Raw genomic sequence first — 22025 nt, 5'->3', positions numbered from 1 at the left:
CAAACAAAAAAAGGAACAAAGCATTAAAAAACTGAAGTAAAACAATTAAAAACATTAGAAAATACTCTAAGACTTCCTCACTTATTTTCTAATAAATTAAATATAGTAAAAATATTCAGGTGTACGTATAGTGTATACCTATAAATGGACAAGCTTTGAATGTATGGAAATAGATTCACACTATACGGGACATGACATCTATCCCCAATAAAGATGGCAAGTTTAGATAAAGCCATAATATGATCCTAGCTAGCTAAGCAAATACTTTAGGATTTAAACTGGTTGCTTGTAATAAGCAGCTCTGATTTCTATACTTACAAAAACAAACTCATTTCACAAGTGTCCACTACTCCTCTATTACTTCTCAAACTGTGAGATACGAGCTTGTCAAGGAACAAAATCCAGCCTCCACTACATTGATATGGAAATGCAATGACTTATTTGAAATAGCTAACCCCATTATTGGGTCATCCCATTATTCCAAAAAAAATATTACTTCATTGGAAAATATAACTTATAGCTATAGTCAGCATTTCGATCCCTTAGACAAAGTTTAATTAGTGTTTAATTGAAAGTTTTTTTTTTTTGGTAGAAATTGAAAGTTTATTTGTCCTATGTTCTAGTGCATAGAATAGTAAACTTTAATAACTAATGATCACCAATTGTGAATTAGGCTTTTAACCAAGTTTTATGGCCTATTTCAATTATTGGAAGTCCAATGTTTCTTGATATATTATAAACCTTCTCCCTTGGCAATACCTTAAGAGTCAATAAACATTTGACCAGTAGGTGGGATATTCCAACGCTATCTTACCCTTTTTTCACAAGTTTACAAACATGTTCATATTTCATAGAAATATATTGAGACATTATAGCTAGAGTTGTATTATAAATATGCATATTTAAGAAAAGCAATGTATAGTATTTCAGCAAACTAGCTAAAAACAATAAGATATCAATACACCCATAACAATAAAATCAAACTTCTAATTTGCATAAATCACTAGCTAAAAATAATGAGATCTCAGTACACTCATAACAATAAAATCAAACTTCTATAATTTGCATAAGTCTTTATGATGGTATATGAATCCGCATACTTCACAATCAAGAGCTATATAAAGGTAAAAATAAAATGATTCTTAAATATCAACTTATGTCACTAGCTGGCATAAGACGTATTTAGATCATTTAATATTTATATAATAAACCAATATTCATACCCTAATATTTTTATAATAAATTATTTGAGTCGATGCATGAGTACCAAGCACTACGATGCTGAAGCAACCTATGCTGTACTCTTAAAAAAAGCTCAAATGACCTTCAACAAAAAAGTTCTTGCACCCGAGACCAACATGTAGATGGATAGCTAGAAGATGTTAAGGCATGCTAAAAAAACTCTCTTTAATTAAAGAACTTGGCAAAATAATTCAGTAAAGAGGCTTCTCCTTACAAAGGAAGTTGTAGTGGCAAGCTTGGGTCTCTATATATCAAAAACATAGCTCTCCGAAAAGTCACAAAACTATCTTGGGGTGAAAAAATTACAAATATAATTAGGCTTAAGATAAATTCTATCTCCTATGTGCTAATTAAAACAGATAATAACTCAACAATATCAAATCCAATGAATATAAAACAAATCAAGCGTAAGGATATCAGATTTGTATTATGAATTTTTCATTATATAAAATAATAGAATTACTGTAGAGTCTATACAAATATATATTATTTAGAATAAATTTTGATTTTATAATAAAATAAGCATCACCAATAAAATAGATATCAACAATAAACAGAAACAGATCTTATCAAATATGTAGATGCTTGAAATAATTTATAGAGAAATCTTTTCAAAGATCAGAACATATCAATATGTAGTTCTCGATGTTAAAAATAACATACTGAAATTTTATCAAAATCAAGATACGATCAGCTATCCGATTATTTTTTTTTTTCTTCTGTTTTCATCGTCTTTGTTTCAAGCTGCACCCCTATTTTTTCCACACGCCAGCAGACTTTCACGCACTGTTGCTTTTGCTTTTTCATGCACGCTACCCAAAAATCTTTGGTCCCTATTAAAAGAACTCTTCTCCTCTTTTTATTTGTTTATAGAGTTCTAGTCCCCTATGAGAAAAGACTATTCAACAAATCTCCTCCTCCTGATTCATATAAAAAATTTCATAGGCACTCAAAAATACAATTTTATATATGGATTATCCTGTCCTATATGGCTTTTAACCACTTTTCTTTCCATGCATATGACATTGCCTCCTAAAAACATTCTGGCTCTCCTCTGTCAGTCACCATGATATACTCGTACGGAGGATATCTTTGACAAGGCTGATGCTCTTTGATAGACCTTCTCGACTATTGTTCTGTCATTGGCTATATAGGAGCTTGCTCACTATGCTCATCTGATATGCTGTCAACCTGTGTAGGCTCATCATTCATCATATTACCACCCTCTATAGTATGCCATCATCAACATGTACTCTAGCTTGAGATATAGGAGCTGGATCAATAAATAACTTTATAATAAACTCTGACTTATCTACTTTCTTTATATCTTCAATAGTCTGATCCTCAAAGAATACTATATCTCGGCTTCTGACCAGCTTCTTCTCTACTAGATCTCATAACCTGAATTCAAACTATTCATATTCATATCCATATCCAAGAAAGATGTACTCTTTTGACTTGCTGTCAAGCTTTGACCGCTCATCTTTAGGAATATGAATAAAGGTCCTGCATCTAAATACTCTGAGATGGTCATAAGAAACTAATTTTTCTGTTCATACCTCAAGAACATCATCATCAAAGGTATATGAAGGAAAGAGATTAATCAAGTCAACCACAGTCCTCGTAGCTTCACCCCAAAAAGAGCTAGACAACTTCGAATTAGAAAGCATGTATCGGATTCTTTCAATAATGGTATGATTTGTCCTCACTACCACTCCATTCTGCTAAGGTGTCTTTGGGATAGTCTACTCCAATCTAATGTCATGTTGTCTGCAGTATCTTTCAAACAAACCTCGATATTCACCATCATTGTCTGCTCAGATGTATCTTAGTTTTCTTGCCTTCTCTCTTTTAATACTAATATGAAATTCTTTAAAGATGTCGAACACCTGATCTTTAGATCTCAAAGTAAAAGCCCATAACTTTCAAGAATAGTGCACCACCAAGAGTCTTTGTAGTCATGGAGCGTATATCAGTGTGAATTAAATCTAATACATATGATCTCCTATGTAAGGGGAGCTTATAAAATGAAACCTCATGCTGCTAGCTATGTAAACAGTGAGTACAAGGTCTCAAGTATATACCTTTTCAAGAAAGTAGATTATGTCTGGATAGAGCATCAAGTTCTTTCTCACTCAGATGGCCAAGTCTTCGATGCCACAAGTCTGTGGAGGTCTCCTCAACTGTATTTATCTTTCCACTACACATCTTAGCCTGCAATTTGAAGAAGTCAGCTTTCCTACCTTTTGCTACAACTAAAAAATCTTTGGTGAGCTTTCATTTTTTCACCAAAGCAAATAGAGTAGCCTTTATCGTCTAGGACACAGACAGAAATCAAGTGCAATCAGATATTAGAAACATACCTTATATTTCTCAACAACATTCTGCATCCGGTATTAGTCTCCAAGCAAACATCTCCCATGCCAACTATATGAGTTATCGCATCATTTTCCATCCTAACATGCCCAAAATCAACTTTGAAGTAAGAAGAGAAGAAGTCTCTCCAAGATGTAACATGATATGAAGTAGCTGAATCAATTATCCAATTGGGTTCCTGGCATATGAGATTAATACACTCGTCATCATCATAAACAATCATGACCTCATCATCAAATACAACTGCAGTCGTACTCAGTGTCTCTTCTTTCTTTCCATCACTCTTATCTTTATCTTTCTTGTACTTTTTGTACTCTCGTTGAAAATATTCTGGCTTCTTACAATAGTAGTAAGTGACACTCTTTTTGGATTTTGATTGGTCTCTGAATTTTTTTCTTATCTTTCCTATCATGAGACTCACCATCATTTTTACCGTAGGAGAGTCTATTTTTACTTCTCCCTCTCTACTCTATAACTAGTGCCTCAGAATCTGTATCTGTCAAGTCTTGCTTCTTTTGTCTATTTGCTTCATTCAATATACTATCCTTTACCATAGTCAAGATAAGTTTGTCACTGGTAGTAAAATTGCTTAGCATCACTACTAATATCTCCCAACTGTCTGGTAAATAACTCAATAAAATCAATATCTGCACCTCATCATTAAAAAATAGTTTCATCGTAGCCAATTGATTCAGGATCTCTTGAAAATTATTCAAGTGCTCTTAAGTGTTCTACCCATCCTTGTACTTCAGGTTCATAAGTCTTCTGATCAAGTAGGCTTTATTCTATACATTCTTCTACTGATACAGATCCTTTAGCTTCTCCCAAATCTAGTAAGCATTTGTCTCTATAGCAAAATCATAATTATACTCACATCAATCCACTGTCTGATTGTGGCCGTGGCTTTTGTGTTCAACTTTTTTCACTCATCAGCCTTTACATTATCTGACATTTTTTCTTGTAATTCAACTGGCTCAATCAAATCTCGATAATATAATAAATTCTCCATCATCATCTTCTATAAAGAATAATTTGATAAAGTTAATTTAACCATACTAGATTTTTTCTCCATTTTAATTAGCACAAATGACACTGACTATCTAACCACAGCACTCTGATATTAGTTGTTAGGGTGAAAGGTCCACAAACACAATTATGCCTAGGATAAATTCTATCCTTTATGTCACTACAAGAAAATAATCTTTTTATGATGAAATTATTTATGACGAAAATATTTTCATTATCAATAATACTATTTACAATGAGATAAATATTCATCATAAATAATTTACTATTTACGATGAAAATAATTTTTCATTGTAAATAGTCACGTATCAGCGATAAAATTTTTTTTATCTTAAATACTTATTATTATGATGAATATTTTTATTATAAATAATATATCATTTATTTTAATTTTAAATTTTTAAATATTAAAGATTCAAATATTTTTATCGTAAATAATTAAGTTTTTATGATGAAATTTTTTTTTACATTGCCAATAAGTTTATTTACAATGCAAATATTATCACCGTCAATATTTAGAAAAAAATAAAAAATTTAAAAATTATTGATTATTTATGCTAAAAATTTTTCATCATAAATAATTAAATTTTATCTTAAATACTATTTAGTTATGATGAAAATATTTTCATCGTCAATATTTAAAAAATAAAAAATTTAAAAAAATCAAAAAAATTCTTATTATTTACGATGAAAATTTTTCATCATAAATAATCAAGTATTTTGATGAAAAAAATTTTCATCATCAATACCTAATTATTTACGAAGAAAATATTTTTATCATCAATATTTAAAAAATTAAAAATTAAAAAAAATCAAAAATTACTTCTTATTTATGATAAAAAAATTTTATCATAAAAATTAAGTATTTACGATGAAAAAAATTTACGTCATAAATACTTAAGTCTTTTGAATGAAATGAGCTATACATTTATTTACAACGTAAAATTCATCTGTTCATCACTGTTATTGTTACTAGTGATATCAATGAATCATTTTGATGGAGTGTCTGCCTTAAGCTATATGAAAGGAGCCTCATTTCATGCAGAAATTATATAGTTAAGTAGTACATTCTAGCATGATTTTCACGATCTCGAAAGGTACCACACTCTCTATATCGATTGATGCTCAAATGTATTTCTGTAGGAGTTTCAATCATGAGAAGAAAAATAATACGAGCACTCATCTTTCTGGCAATGCAAAGCATAAATATGAGCTTGCATTTTATAATACAACTTATACTACCCGCAGATCTGCTTTGATTTTGATTAATTGCTCTTTGATACTCACATAATTCCTCTTAAATTTCTCAAGCTCGATCCTCACATATAATATATAAGCTTCTAGACCTCTAATTTTCTGTCCCTACCCTATCTTCTAAATCTCAATCTTGATGAATTTCTCTCACGATCTTAGAATCACTACGATATTCTCGCACTTCGATTTTCAGAATGAAGACTCTAACAAGAAGACGAACTATATTTTTTTATGTAATATTTTTAGAGAAAAAACTTTTTTTGAAGAAAAATTATAAATGAATTAAATATTTATATAAAATTTTTTAATTAATAAAAAAATTAATTTTTTTGATGAAATTATTTTGAAAAATTTTTTTAGACCTAAAATTTTTTAGATTAAAGAAAATTAATTTTATTTTTCATCATGAATATTTTTTTAATATCATTTTTTTGTTAAATTTTTTGGATGAAAAATTTTTTTGATGGAAAAAATCTAAAATTTATTTTTTTATGAAATTATTATTGGAAAGATTTTTTTAGATTGAAAAAATTTAAGAGAAAAACTTTTTTTTAATTATTAGTGATGTAAATCAAATTTTTATCATAAATAGTCTTTAAATTTTTTTAATTTTTTTTAAAAAAATTTGTTTGCAACATAAATTTATTTTTATCAGTGATCATATTTTAAAAATATTATTTTAATCAATTTTGTGAAGAAAAAATTTGTTAATAGAAAAAAATTTTCTTATTAGCAATGAAAAAAATTTCATCGATAAAATCATTTTAAAAATAATTTTTTTATTTTTTTGAGAGAAAAATTGTTAATGAAAAAAAAATTTTAGGCGATATTTATTAGCGACAGAAATCATATTTCCATCACTAATACCCTTATTAATGATGCATAACTTTATTTCCATTGTCAATAATTTATTTCATAAATTTTTTGGATAAAATTTTTTTTAGAGAAAAAATTTTTTTAGTAGAAAATTTTTGGCGGGCCTTATTGGCGATGAAAATTATTTTTCCGTCGTGAATAAGCATATTAGCGATAAAATTTTTTATCGTTAATAGTTGTTTATTTATTACATATTAAGCCGACGTCACTTTCCTTCCCGCAAAACCCTCCTCTCCCTCTCCTTCTCCCTCTTCGAGCTCTCCCCTCCTCTCTTCCCATCGACTCTGTTGTCGCTTCCACCGACCGACTCTGCCGTCGCTTCCATCGGCCATCACGGATGACTCCTCTTCTCCCTTAGGTACGATCTGCCATCACTTTTCGCCCACCATCAGTCTTTTTTTTTGGTTGATCGGGCCACCGACGAGCGACGTCAGGCGCCCCCACCAACACATGTTGGTGGTCGCCATAGCACAGAGCCGTTGGTGGGGAGGGAGGGGGCGGGGAGGGGGTCCGATCGTGGGGAAGGGGGGCTGTGAGGTGCGAAGGAGCGACGCTGATGGGGGTGGGAGGGAGCCATGGGGTTTGTTAGGGCAAGGAGGAGTGAGAAGGGGGTGGGTCATAGGGGTCCGTCTGGCAATGATGGGTGCAGGCGCAGGAGCCGAGGGTTGGGGGGAAGGCAGTGGAGGGTGGGGGGATGGCAGCGTCTCGGAGGAGGTTCGGGTGTCGTGGGGTTGAGGGACGATGGCACGGAGGGTCGAGTGCCCGGAGGGCAGAGAGGGTTGCAGGGGGCTGGGGGGCCAGAGGGTGGAGGGGGTTTCGTGGGGTGGGGGTAGGCGGCCGAGGGTGACACAGGGGCCGGGGGGTCAGAGGGCGGAGGGGGTGGCATGATGGATGGGGCGAGGCCATGGGTGGTGCGCTGGAGGGGGTGGGTGTGGGTCAGCCGCCAATGGAGAAAGGTCGGTCGGGGCGGGGAAAGAGAAAGGGAAGGGAGAAACGAGGGGAAAAAAAGGGAAAAAAATAAAATATTAATCAAATATTTTATTATTTGATTAATAATAAAATAATTTTTTTGTTATAATTTAATATATATATTTTTTATTTGTTATAATTTAATAAATATTTTTTTATAATTTAATGCATATAAAATATTGTGATTATGATTTAATGTTTTAACTAGGATTAGCTGAATCCTTCAGTGAATTTTTAATGCATATGAACTGTCTGATCCGAAATTCGGATCAAAATCCGATTCAGATCTGTATCACGATCCGAATTGGATCGAGGTCGGGATCCGAATCGAGATTTCAATCCGAATTGGGATCTAGATCAAAATCTGATCAGGATCTAAATTGGGATCCGGGTCTGATCTGACTACATCTCTCTATTTCCATAGAGAGATGCATGATAGTGATTTAATATATGCATTGATGTAACCTTAGACTTTCATTTAAAAGTTGATACATGATCCCTAAAATGGACTCTCTGAACGGCTCTTGAATGTCCAGTTTGGGTAGTTCAAAAATGCATCAATTTTTTATTATTGTCATGGTGTTTTTTATTCTATTATGAAAAATTCTATCACAGTTATCTCGTTTGTTCTTCGGATACATATTAGATGCAGTTAAAATATGATCCATCTATATCGCGGGGGGTTGGAGAGGGCAACGGCACTGTGGGAGGTGGGTGAGGGTGGCGGTGCTGCGAGAGCAGGGGTCGCGGGGGCCAAGTCCTGGCGGCGGGGGGTGGATGATGGCACCGGTGCTTCGAGAGCGAGGGTGACGGGGGTCGAGTTCGGGCTGCACAGGGTGGGTGATGGCACCAGCATCGTGAGAGTAGGGGTCGTGGGGGTCGAGTGCGGGCGGTGGGGGGTGGGTGACGGCGACGGCACCGTAGGAGGTGGGTCAGGCTGTGGGGGGTGGGTCAGGCCGCGGATGGATGATGTTTAGAAAAAAAGTAATTTTTAAAAAAAATATTTAGGATAAAATATATTTAAAAAAATAATTATTAGGCAAAAAATATTTAGGAAAAAAATAGTTTTAGATAAAAAAATATTTTAGAAAAAAAATTAAAAATTATTTATTATATATATAAAAGTTAAAATGTAGATTGGGTCGGCGTTGGGGGAGAAGGGGGTTAATCGATCCGAACCCAATTGAATCGGCTCTGGGCCGAGCCAAATGTCTGTCCGAGCTAAGTCCGATGGTCAAACGGATCCTATTTTTTGGGCTAGAGCCCGACCTGAATGGTTTCGGATCGAGTTCGCAGCCTACCCCTGAGGCTGAGGCACCTTCACCCATTTTCACTGCCGCACCAGTAGAGTCGCCAGAGGGTCCTGTACTGGCGAGTCCCAGTGAAGCAGGTCTGAGTGAAGTGGGTCCGAGTGGTATTATTATATTTTTTATATAATAAAATTTAATTTTTTTATTTAGATAGCTATCATACTAATGATTTATTTATTATTATTTTAGATCAGTCTCCATCGGTGGTGAGGCGAGGGCGAGGTCTATCGAAGAACTTCACTCTAGAGCGTTGGAGATGTGAAGACCCGGGATAGCATCTTCGTATTGAGATACCATTCGACTATACTAGGCTTATTAGGAGATGGTGCGAGCCGTAGCAGACCGAGCTAGGTATCATATGCCATAGCTATGCCCCCATGATGCTTTTTGATTGGCGTCATGTTATACGGGCTCAGAGAGAGGTCTTCTACATCCAATTACAGATAAAATAAATTATACTGTAAATATTTAATTAGTATGATATTCTTCTAATATTTGTTATTGGCAAGATGTATTTGATATTGTTGATTTTGAGGAGGATCGCGTGCGGCGAACTGTGGACGCTCATTTATGCTTGCATTTCAAGGAGTATCACCACCGTATTCATCAACACTCGCACCATGTGATGCAGGACTATGGGGTGGATGTAGCATGGCAGCGGCCATATGACAGCATCACTATGGATGATTAGGCTCTCGTATGCCAGCATTACGAGGATCCGGCATATCAAGTTATATATCCAAACTTCTTTTTTTTAGAGTTTAATGATTGAATCATTTATTTTTAAATTTAATTTGTTATCTACTAATTTGACTGCTAACTGTATAGAGACGATGTGCCCAAAACATCGAGAATCGAACGAGACAGATCATGTCGCATTATGGGGGTCTGAGGTCGTTCGCTCGTCATATAGAGCAGATGGTAAGTAATTTTTAATTAGTATATTTTAACTCTCTAACTATTTAAAAACTTTTTAATTAATTATTTTTAAATTACAGAGAGATGCAGAGAGTGGCGAGCTTCCTGATATGATTGATATCTACCAACAGACCTACCAGTGATGGTCAGGAGAGTGGACGACGGGGAGCCAAAAGCTTTTTATAAATTTTTTTAATTATTTTTTTCATTCACAGTTTGATTTTTAGTATGAAATTAAAATAGCTATAACTTTAATTTTCAAGATCGTATGATAGGCATCAAATCCCAACCTATCCTTGAGGGCTCAACCGCACCCATAGATCACGAGATCTGTGATCAGGTGCTTGGTATGAATCTTGTTATATTAGAGGTCTAGGGCATGGGATCAGTTCTCCCTTATCCTCACACTCGTCCAGGGTTGACATCCATGCTACCTGCGATACTCAACTGGTGGAGATACAGAGGCAGGCTACTGAGGATCGATAGCGGGCTGAGCAGCGAGCTGATGAGTTGGCTGCATGCGTCGATAAGTACCAGCTGCTTCAAATCCAGATGATGGAGTAGATGGCGCAGATGAAGCAGATGATGCAGCTGATGAGGTAGCAGCAGGCCGGTCCGAGCTCTTCTGAGCGCTCTCCTTCTCCAGCATGTTCTCCTTCTACAGATGCCGACACTTGACAGCCTATTTATATTACTTTTTATTTTTATTTCAAACATCTTATAATTCTAATTTAATATAATAAAATGATAAAATTTATTTATAGGTTTATTGTGTGAATTTTTTATTTTAATTTTATAGATTATAAATAAAAAATATTATAAATATAAATTAAAAATATATATTCATAAATTATTTTAAAAGAATTATGTATAAATTTTTAGTGATGAAATTATTTTCGATGAAATTTTGATTGCCAAAAATCCTATTAACGATCAAAATAATTGATCGTAAATTAATTTTTAATAAATTTAAAAATATTAAAATTTTATATTAAATTATTAGAGATAAAAATAGTTTCCTCATAAATAATTGCTAATTTAGTAGTAACAAAAATTTTAATCAAAAATTATCGTATTTGCGATGAAACTTTTACATCCCTAATATTTTTTTATAAATTTAAATTTTATAAAAATTTTTAATTAAATTAATAACAATGAAAGTAGTTCGTCATAAATAATTTTTTAAATTATTTTTTATTAATGATGTAATAATTTATCATAAATTATTTTTTTTATGATAAAAATTTTTAGTCGTAAATAGTTTTCGAAAAAAAAATTAACGATGAAAATTTTTGATCGATAATATCAATTATTGATGATGAAAAAAAAATTTTATCGTAAAAAATTATTATCGACGTCATTATTTGTGATAAAATATCAGCGACGATAATTTTATCGCTAATAACTATTACCGATGAAAATCTAGTATTAGCGATGAATTTTTTACATCACTAATATCCTATTCTGTTGTAGTATATGTTAATTAAAATAGGCAATAACTTAACAACATCAAATCCAGTGAATATGAATCAAACCAAGTGCAAGGACACTAGATTTATATTGTGAATCTTCCACTATATAAAATAATAGGATTACTATAGGTCTTCTCTAAAATAATTAAAAGCTATACAAATATATGTTATCAATAATAAATTTTGACTTCATAATAAAATAATCATCACCAATAAAGTAGATATCAATAATATACAGGAACAGATCTTATCAAACATATGGATGTTTAAAATAATGTGAAAAAGGCTTTTCAAAGATCAACACTGATCAATTTGTAGCTCTCGATGTCAAGAACAATATTCAAAAATTTCATCAAAATCGGGATACGATCAACCATCCGATCTTCTCATAAAGTAGTCCCAAAAATTTTTATTTTTTTTCTCCTATTTTCATTGCCTGTGTTTCATGCCATGGCCCTATTTTCTCCCTATGCCCGAGGCTTGCACCATCATGCACTGCTGCTTTGCCTTTTCAAGCATGCTTCCCAAAAACCTTTGGTCCTATTTATTGCATCCAATTAAGGCCATTAGTAGGGTCCTAAAAAAACTTTTTTCTTCTTTTTATTTGTTTATAGAGTTCTAGTCCCACATGAGAAGAGACTATCCAACGTATCTATGAAGGTTAACATCTTGCCCAGTGTTGGGACAATCGGATTTGCTCTCCTTGATTCAAGATCAGCCCTCAGACTCTACTTCGGCAAAAAATATTGGGCCATCAAAATAAGACCACCACAGAAATCATCGATTCGACTATAGCATCTATAGGATTTATCATCCCGATATTCTATCGATATCATAGAACAAGTGGCCGACTGTCCATTGGTACGCCGACCGCCCCCCTGAAAACTGACTAGCTATCGATAACATTGAATTACCTTCTCAAATGGTGACTAATCCAAGCAACCCGATGCAATTACTATAGACAACTTTTAGTGTAGAATATGAGACACTGATCTACAGTCGGTATATCTGGGCTACTGACTGACAGTCGGCATATTTGAATCATTGACTGATAGTCGGTATATTAGAATCTACAACCATGATACCATAATTGTTAGTGGGCATAAATTGCCCACCAACTCCACGACTATGGCTCGATAATAGGGGTTAACTATCCTTTAGTTCCATGAAAAGTGGGATCCCACATGCTCAAAGGTTGCATCCGAGTCACCTATAAAAGGGAGGTAAGGAAACAAGCAATAGTAAGGACAATTCTGTGCATAAACTTTACCACATTCAATTCTTAAATATCCTGTTTACCACTCTCCGCTGACTTAAGTATTAGAGGATCCCCATCGAACAAAATTCTGGTTAGTGGACTTGTTTTGCAGGTCGTTCTTCATCAAAGTCAGGTGCACATAGAAATTGATTGCAACAGATTGATGCACCAGATAGGAAAAAAATCCAACAATGTTGAAAACAAGAGCATAGAATGCTTCCACTGGCTCCAGTGGGCAGCCTTCCCACTAGAAAAATCTTTTACCTCCACCAGCAGAGCCCAATTCCTCGTGTCTGATAATCACTGGGACACTCAACAATTTGCTGCCCTAATACAGCAGGTAAAAACACTAATGGAGGTAGTTCACAGTCTCCAACAGATATAGCAACAACAATAGCCGATAGTGAAGGAGTCGGTGTCACGTACAGTGCTATCCAGGTTCCTCCAACGACTTTGGTATCCACACTACTCCACCTTTCTCCTGATGTATCTTAGACGAGCCGATCTCGACTTGGTTCAAGATACTGCAAATGGAGCCTTACGGTAGCTCCTTCGATCCAGTTGATTACTTAGAGAGTTACAAAGCTCTCATGATGATTTAGGGGGTGAACGATGTCCTCTTATATTTAGGTTTTCTGGTTGCCATCCAAAAAGTAGCTCAAGCCTAGTATTTCAAGCTCCAACTGGGAAGCATTCACTCATTTGAGCAACTGGAGCAGTTATTTGTGGCTCACTTTAGTACCAGCAGGAGAATGCCACGAATGTCTGACAATCTCTTCTCCATCAAGCAGGAGAGACTTTGAGAAGCTTTGTGGCTCATTCCAACGCTACCACGCTTGAAGTCCGAGACCTTAATGAGGACATGGTCATCTCGGCTATGAAGAGGAGGCTTAGAAGCTCCAGATTTTCTTACTCCCTAGATAAGATGCTCTCTCAGATATATGCAGAACCTTTCAAGCATGCGTATAAATATATACATACAAGTGAAGGTGCTACTGACCAGCATCAATCAAAAGAAAAAGATCAGAAGAAAAAGAAGTAGAAGAATGGGGCTTCGTTTGGACCAAGTCGAGTATCAGCCGACAAGGGAACTTCACCCTACCAACAAAGTACAAAATCGAATAACTTTGATTACAGTATGACTCCTACACTCTTTTCTCTACTCCTTATATGCAGATCTTAATGGAGATTGAGGAAGAAGAATACCTTCGTCACCCTCTACCGATGAAGGCACCATCGAGGAGCTGCAATAAGAGAAAGTACTGTCGGTTCGATTGTGATCACGATCACGACACCGAACAGTGTATTCAACTTAGAGATGAAATAGAAGCCCTAATCTGATAGGATTATCTCGAAAAATATCGACTCGATCGTCCGACTCAGCCTCCTGCCAACCAATAACCTTAGCTTCAATCTGAAGAGGCTAACAATAATCAACCAACGGCGGAAGTTATCAACATGATCTCAAGACGATCGAGAAACTGGAGGGCAAGTTCCAAAAAGAAACATCCAAGAAGCAAAGACAAGACAATGTAAATTTTTTTTCGGATGATGATGCTCGAGGAGTGCAAACTCCTCATGATGATGCTGTCATCATCTCGACGATGATAGCTAATTATAATGTAAAAAGAATCCTTATGGATAATGAAAGCTCTATGAATATTTTATTTTACCTCACCTTCTCTCAAATGCGACTATCTACTGACCGACTTAAGAAAGTTTCTACCCCTTTGATCGATTTTATAAAAAATTACTCTCTCTCTCTCTGACTATCGAAATCAAACTATGACAAAGCACCATCCTCTTAATATTTACTGTTATCCGAGTGCCTTCTACTTATAATGCCATACTCAGATGACTGAGACTTAATATGTTGAGAGTGGTTGTTTCAACATACCATCTCTTTATCTGATTTTCAACGAAGAACAGGGTCGATGAGATACGAGGGGATCAACAATTAGCCTGACATTGCTTCATGGTCTTTGTCGATGGTGGTAAATCTAAAGACCCTCTGTCGGTTGACAAACTAGATCAGAGGGATAATAAAAAAAGGGGTGAGTTGGTTGAACAACTGATCTCAGTCTCATTGAGAGAAAATAATCCAACTAAAACTATCCAAATTGGATCACTTCTACCTGAGTCAAAGCGAAAGTGATTAATAGATCTGTTGAGAACAAATGTCGATATCTTTGCTTGGTCGGAAGCCGACATGTTTGAGATTCCACCAGATGTAATAACTCATCGATTAAATATTGAGCCAAAATTTAAACTGGTGAGACAAAAGAAAAGAAGTTTTACCTCCGAAAGGCAAAAGGTCATCGACGAAGAAGTTAACAAGCTTCTTGCGGCAGACTTCATTAGGAAAGCTAACTATCCAGATTAGCTGATCAATATCGTGATGGTGAAGAAAATCAATAAAAAATGATGAATCTGCATCAACTATACCAACTTAAATGAAGCATGTCCGAAAGACAGTTTTTTTCTACTAAAGATTGATCAACTAGTTGATGCAACGCCAGGACATAAGCTTTTGAGCTTTATGGATGCCTTTTCGAGATACAACCAAATCTGAATGGCACCCAAAGATGAAGAGAACATGACCTTCATGACTGACAAAGGTGTTAGATATATGTCCTAGAAGCCAATATGACTGACAAATTGTAATAAAGCTAGGACATAATTTTATACTTAATATATTAATTTGATCAATAAAAGGATAAGTTTATTTTTCATTCAAGTATGATGCATCTTTGAATCATCTATGAAATTAATATTTCAATACATATTCTCAAAGTGTTGAGAATTAGAGATATATATTTAATTCCTAAATACTTTCAATCATAGTATCATCATGAGGACGGTGATCGATCCGAATAGACTGACACACAAATCATTTTCTTCGAGGTAGATGAGTCTCTAGTCTACAGTATAGAGATATTGAGCAACGAGTGTGGATAGTTGTTATAGAACAACTAGTATTGAGCGTGACCATGCGAGAGATCACTTGAATTTCTACTCGATCATCAGTGATTATCTCGATGCTGTAGTTGTATGAATGATCCTTTAATCTGAGATGGTACGAGTGCTTGCAGTGAGACTGTTAGAGTTTGACTGACATATAAACATGATCTTAATGAGCCCTTATAGTGGATGTTGACGATAGTTGGTCCACTGTAGGAGTAGGATGCGTATCAAGATAGAATCTATCAATCTTGATAGAAAGGAGTAGTCCTGTGAGATTTAAGAGGCTAAGTCTGAGAGTCTGTGGCCACAGCAATGTGATTGATGGAAAAAAATTTTCATATGGATCACAATTGAACTTGAGCTGATCGAATTTATCATATGACTGATGATGAGGTTTGACGATTTATCCATGACCTGCCATCTAGTCGAGACTTACAATAAAGGGATTGAATCACACGTTAACTACACCTTGAGATTCATTTTTGATTCTACTGGATTGTCACTACATACTCCTAGGTATCACTGATGGATTATGAGAGCTCACTAGGATTGCTCAAGATTGACAATCTTTGATAAGTTAGAGTGAAATTATTTTGATCCATTGAAAAGAGTTTCAATGATACAATGATAGAGATCATTGTATATCTCACTACCAGATCGACTTGTACCTATAAGGTCACACAACAAAGTGATTAGATCTAGAATAAGCAATTAGACTTATGAAGTCTCAATTAGATTTAGAAAAATCCTATTGCGTTCAGGATGACCTTGCTAGCACATGGTTAGATCCAATTTTCTCTTTACGTTTGAATTTTTTATTTGATAAGATTAATTCAAACTTAATTATCTGCTAATAACCTAAATGAATTAAATTCATTGAGCTCCAATTGTTGGGTGCCTAAGATTTTGGATCAAAAGAATTAAGGGTGCAAGTCCTTAATTAATTTTCTTGATAGTTTTGATTAGGTATTACTTGATTTGATCAAGTTGAGCATCTCCACCTATTAGAGGGTATGTAGATCTTTTATGGGGCATCCCTTGGGTGTAAAAGGGGGTATGATTTTGTAGGTGCAAGGGCTCCAATTGTTGGCGCTTAATAGGTTTCCTAAAAGAAGTCAAATAACTTAAGTTATAAGAAAACCTAATGCAAATAGAACTTGTATTAAGTGCTTGTTTGATTTTGAATAAGATTCGAATCTTATATCTATTTAAAGAGACCTCTCCTAAGGTTCCTAGATACTTCAACCAGCAACCACGCCCCCTCTCTTCTCCTCTCCCTCTCCTCTCCCTTGGAGCATCAACGCCCAAGTGTTGGGTGTCCCTTCTTCCTCCATATCCAAAGGCTATTGGGCATCCTCTCATGTGCTGGTTCCTAGTCCATGGTAGCAGCATAATCAAAGAAAGAAAATCAAGAGAAGAAAAAAAGAAGAAGATCAAGAAAAAGATCAAAGAGTTGATCGCGATCCAGACTTCGTTCAGATTCGCAGGCTGATTTTTCTTGAAGAAAAAAATTAATTTTAAGAGGGCTATTCCAGACTGATCCTGAATGGATATCCATAGAGGTCGGATACTTGTACGACTAAGAGAAAGCTTCTTCTCTTCTAGATTCAGATTTGAAGAAAAAAATTATGAAACAAGTATGTGATTCGATCACATCATTAATTTCAGCATATGTTCAATTTCAGCATATAAAGTAGATCCTAATGGTTTATATTTTATGGATATATGATATAGATTAAAAAGAGTTTTAATCTTCTATTCTGCTGTCATGTTTAGAAAAAAATTTAAAACATACATGCATGCCCCAACATAGAAATTTCAACAGTGGTATCAGAGCCACGAGTTTCATATGCATGAAATTGACATACAAATTTTGAAAAGAATTTTAAAATCTGATTTTTTTAATATATGAGATGTATAAATAAATATTTTAATTTTAAAATTTATTTTAGATTTAATTTTATAATATATAGTTGATATGTCAAAGCATGCGTTGATCTGAATTTTATTTTAGAACGATTTCTAGTTTATAATTATGTGATATGTAGATGCATATATAAATCTAAAATTTTATTTGACCTAATTCATGATTCATATATGAGATATATAATTGTATATTTATGTCATAAAATTATTCTCAATATAATTCATGATTTGTATATGAGATATATGATATCATATTATGATCTGAATTTTAGTTTAGATCTAAATTTTGCATACATATATGACATATATGTTTGTATGTTAAATTTAAAAATTATTTTTATAATTTAAAACTTATCTTTCATGCAAAAAATTTAGATTTAAAATTTAGTTTTAGAATCTTAAATTTGTGTTTATGCATAAGGGCTTTGGTTATAGAAAAATCAAAATTTTAGGTCATGCAATTAGATTGCATCTAAGATTTTTGATTTGAATGATATGGGTCTAATTCGATTAAGTAATTAATCAAACTAAGTCAAATATTGATTATGATTAGACCAATTAAGTTATATGATCATACAATTATTGTTGATCAAATAGATTAAATCTCATATGTAGAATCGATTAACCTGAGAATCTAATTCGGCTTGATGGCTTGAACCTGATTTATCTAAGTTAACCTATTTAGACCAATTGACCTATTGGTGTCTAAGATAAGTAATTGAGAGGTGATTATTTAATTAATTTTATTAACTGATTTGATCAATTTATTGATGCCTAAGAAAAGCAACGGAGGGACCCCCACCGATCTCTACTTATCTAATCAATTTGGAAGATTAGATCTTTAATAAGGTTGTTTGGCATTTTGGTTTAACCCATGCCAATTAGATCAATCATATGATGATTGATTAGATAAGACTTAAATCTAAACCTCTCTATAAATATTAAGTCTATAGATTTTTCACTGTTGTAGATGTGCGGGTGTGCTACTGGTGTTGATTGTTCTCGACTGGTTACAGTAGTTCAGTTGCATCGAAAATACGCAACCACTCTATTAGCAAAGAGTTGCTCCAGGGTAAGGATGGGGTTAGACCCAATAACTGTTAGATGAGGGACCCAACGACAGCCTTGCACCTACTTATGAGTGGTGGATCAGACTTAACTAAGGAGTGTGGTCAATAACTGTTAGGTGAGCCTATATGACTTAGAGACCAAGTTGCTACAACATGCTTAGAGAAGTATTTGGGCAAAAAGTTATCCACGCATCGATGTGAGTGTTACCAATAACTATTAGGTGAGGTACATGACATCGGTGGGACCGCAGCATCCACCAGGAATCCCTTCATCGCGTTAGCATTTTCGTGTCCCACCTGGAGAGTGGAGGAATCCGAAAAATTAGTAGGAGTCATTATTTGCATCTTAAAGTTCTTAGAAGCAAATATAACTTTAAAGTATAAAAGTTTAACTTGAATCTCAACTCTCGTAGTTAAATAATATCAGCTTCAAACCTCCTAGTCCGCATCTTTGAATCTAATCATTTGATCAAAACAAACTATAAAGACTGGTGAAGAAACCTCAGAATTGTTCTGACTTCTAAAAAATTAGATCATGTACTCGATCAAGAATCCATAGTGTTACCAAACCATCCTACTGCTGAGCAAAGAGTTACTTATGAAAGGTGGATGGATGAGGACAGCTAGGTTAAGTGCTATGTGCTGGCTTCTATGTCAAATGAGTTGCAAAATCAGCATGAGCATATGCCCACTGTCAGGGCTATGATAACTCACCTACAAGAGTTGTATAGTGAGCAGAGTCATACAGCGCACTTCAAAGTGTCCTAAAGACTCTTCAATTTGAAGATGCATGAAGGACAGTCAGTTTATGAGCACTGTATGACAATGATCAAGGACATTAAGGAGCTTGAAAAGCTTGGGCTTGAAATGCAAAAAGAATTGTAAATGGATTTAATCCTTCAATCCCTTATGAGTTTATATAGTTAATTTATTATAAATTTTTATATAAACAAATTCGATTGTACTATATCCAAACTAGTCAGCATGTTGGTCACTACGGAAGGAACCTTGAAGAGTTCAAGGGACACTGTTCTCGCTGTAGAGCGGACTTCTTTCAAGAGAAAGTCTAGTTGGAAGAAGAAGACTAAATCCGCGAAGAAGCAAAAAAAAAGAGCAAGTCAAAGAAGGATGTTCCAAAAAAGGCTGAAGCAAATGGAAAGTATTTCCACTGTGATACTGAAGGCCACTGGAGGAGGAACCATCCACTCTACCTGAAGAGCCTAAAGATCAAGAAGGGTGATAAACCTTCAGAAGATATGCTCGTAATTGAATCTAACCTTACGATTTCTTCTACTTCTCGTTGGGTATTGAACTCTAGTACGAGTGCTCATATATGTACCTCAATGCAGGGTCTAATGAGAAGTAGGAGATTGAGAGAAGGTGACATGATCCTTCGGATCAGCAATGGAACAAAATTTGCTGTAGAAATCGTTGGCACTTATCCTTTTCGATTACTGTTAGGATTTAGATTAGATTCAAAAGACTGTTATTTTGTTCGTATAGCTAGTCAGAATTTGATTTTCGTGTCTGTGCTAGCACAGAAAGGTTTTGAATTTAATTTTAATAAAAAATTTTATTTTATTTATTTATAAAATAAATTGATTACATGAGATCTTTTAATTGACAGTCTATATTACTTGCATGTTGATGTGAATGTGAATTTGAACGAGCAAATAGTGAGTGCCGTAGGTCAAAAGAGACCCAAAGATAAAATTAATCAGAAGTACTTGTGACATCATAGACTAGGCCATATTGGAAAGGACAGGATAAACAAGCTGAAAAAGGATGGAATCCTTGGCTTTCTTCATCCAGAGTCATATCCAGTTTGTGAATCTTATCTCAAGTTATCCTTTGTAGGACATGGAGAAAGAGCCACGAGTTACTTATCCTGATACACACTGATATGTGTGGGCCATTTAATGTGCAGATCAGGAATGGTTACAGCTACTTCATTATCTTTACTGATGATTTGTCTAGGTATGGATATGTGTATCTAATGAAACACAAGTCTAAAGCCTTTGAAAAGTTCAAAGAATTCAGAAGTGAAGTAGAAAAATAAACTGGTAAATCCATTAAGGTTCTTTGATCTGATCGAGAAGATGAATACTTTAGTTAAAAATTTTTGAGATATCTTAAAGACAACGGTATAGTCTTTCAATAGACTCCTCCCAAAATACCTCAGCTCAATGAGATATCCGAAAGGAGGAACAGGACCCCATTAGATATGGTCAGATTCATGATGAGCTTCATTGATCTATCCTTATATCTTTGGGAATATGCCTTACTAACTGTCATTCACTTATTGAATAGGGTTCCATCAAAATCTATTCCTACCACACTTTATGAGATATGGTATGGTAAGAAGTCGAGTCTAGGTTATTTTAAGACTTGGAGATGTCTGGCCTATGTTAAGAGATAGATGGCTGATAAATTAGAGGATAGATCTGTAATAGCTTATTTCATAGGGTATCCAAAAAAATCAATGGGATACTACTACTTTCCACAAGATCACAATGTGATTGTGAGTTGGAACGCCATATTTCTAGAAAAATAGTTCATCTAAGATGATTGCAGTGGGAGGTTAGTTGAGCTCGAAGAGAAGATCTCTGAAGAGCAAAGAACTATAGATCCTTAGAAACCCATTATTCATGACCCAATTGTTGACGTTCCTCTACCATCTCATAGATCTAGCAGGATCTTCTGACCTCCTGAAAAGTACATGGATATGCTTACAAAGAAAGTAAAAGAAATATTCCTTATGGGAGATAAGGATCATGGTGATGATCCTAATACCTTTGACGAGATGATGTCTGACATCAATTCTGAGAAATAATTAGATGCGATGAAGTCAGAAATTAACTTGATGCACTTGATCTAAGTATGGACCTTAATGGATCTATCTGAGGATATAGTATCCATTAGATGTAAATAGATCTACAAAACAAAAATAGATGCCGATGGTAAGGTAGAGATCTATAAAACTAGACTTATGGTAAAAGATTATAGCCAACGCGAGGACATTGACTATCAAAAAACTTTCTCATCCATAGTCATGCTGAAATCCATCCGCACTCTGCTTGCTGTTGCAGCTTATTATGATTATGAAATCTGACAGATGGATGTGAAAACTATTTTTCTGAATAAATATCTTGAGGAAGATATCTATATGGAGCAATCTTTGGATTTTACATCTGGTGATGGTCACAGACTTTGCAAATTGTAAAAATCTATATATAGATTAAAGCAAGCCTCTCGGAGTTGGAATCATCATTTTGATGATGCGATCAAATCATTTGATTTCATCAAAAATAAAGAGGAACCTTATGTTTATAAAAGGATCAGTGAGAGCACAATAACATTCCTC

The sequence above is a fragment of the Elaeis guineensis genome, chromosome 15 (genome assembly GCF_000442705.2).
Source record: "Elaeis guineensis isolate ETL-2024a chromosome 15, EG11, whole genome shotgun sequence".
Lineage (NCBI taxonomy): Eukaryota > Viridiplantae > Streptophyta > Magnoliopsida > Arecales > Arecaceae > Elaeis > Elaeis guineensis.
The sequence above is the reverse complement of the archived record's forward strand: the minus strand, read 5'-3'. Positions refer to the sequence as shown.